The sequence below is a fragment of the Pteropus alecto genome, unplaced genomic scaffold, assembly GCF_000325575.1.
Source record: "Pteropus alecto unplaced genomic scaffold, ASM32557v1 scaffold139, whole genome shotgun sequence".
NCBI classification, from domain to species: Eukaryota; Metazoa; Chordata; class Mammalia; order Chiroptera; family Pteropodidae; genus Pteropus; species Pteropus alecto.
Genome location: NW_006443567.1, coordinates 4,250,746 through 4,251,093, shown reverse-complemented (window position 1 = coordinate 4,251,093; position 348 = coordinate 4,250,746).

Sequence of the window (348 nt, the reverse complement as noted above, 5' to 3'; positions counted from 1 at the left end):
CGGCACATTGAATATCTTGTGCCAAGCCCTTCTGTCCTGCATGGTTTCTTTCGAGAAATCAGCTGCCAGTCTTATGGTTGCTCCCTTGTAGATAACTAACTGTTTTTCTCTTGCTGCTTTTGAGATTCTCTCTTTGTATCCAACCTTGGGCATTTTAATTATGATGTGTCTTGGTGTGGGCCTCTTTGGGTTCCTCTTTCTGGGACTCTGAGCTTCCTAGGGTTGTATTTCTATTTCCTTCACCAGGTGAGGGAAGTTTTCCATCATTATTTCTTCAAATAGCTCTTCAACTTCTTGTTTTCCTTCAGGTACCCCTATGGCACAAATATTTTTATATTTATTTGTGTC